Genomic DNA, 723 nt, shown 5'->3' with positions numbered 1-723 from the left:
AACACAAAACACGGCTTTGACTTAAATCCTTCACTGTTTCTGTGAAGTGAGGAGTAACGCTAGGAGGGTCTCAAGTTTTCCTCAGTGTACCGAAGCAGAGGCAGAACCCAACAGGAAAAAGATGACTTTGGTTTTCAAAATAAAAGAGTCAAGCTTTATATGTAATATTTTTCCTTTCTGTGGGTCAGTCTGTGTTTGTCCAGGACTTTGAACACAATAATGAATCTGCAGCCAAGTCTAATATTACAGCTGCAATAAGGAATATTAAAGCTTAAAAATGTACCTGCTGAGAATTTTATCATTAGCTAATCTTTAATGGGAAAGCATAAAAAACAGAATAATCCCTCACATAACTTTCTTGAACGTATTCAGATTGATTGTTTTTGTCTGAACTCTGAATACCTATGAAATAACACAAAGAATCAGCTGGAAGCTGAACATTTGGCTTGGAAAGACAGTTCTGGCAGCAGTTTAATCAGATCATTGAAATTAAAATTTGTCCTGTTATAAACGTTTCTGTTGGGAAATGTTGGGATTGTGACAAATACAGGCCTACATTTAATTACTCAATAATTTTTAGTCTGAACCCGAAAATACACAAAATTCCATACAGGCTTTGACTGAGTGAACTCATGAATCAGCTGCCGAAACAGGTTAAATAGCTTAAATGAAGTGGAACAGCTCTGAGAAATAAAATAGAATATGAGTCTTACAGATTTCTAT

The sequence above is a fragment of the Mchenga conophoros genome, linkage group LG4 (assembly GCF_057382185.1).
Source record: "Mchenga conophoros isolate Kocher_MC1m ecotype Shallow Benthic linkage group LG4, M_conophoros_male_GT1.1, whole genome shotgun sequence".
Classification (NCBI taxonomy): Eukaryota; Metazoa; Chordata; class Actinopteri; order Cichliformes; family Cichlidae; genus Mchenga; species Mchenga conophoros.
The sequence above is the reverse complement of the archived record's forward strand: the minus strand, read 5'-3'. Positions refer to the sequence as shown.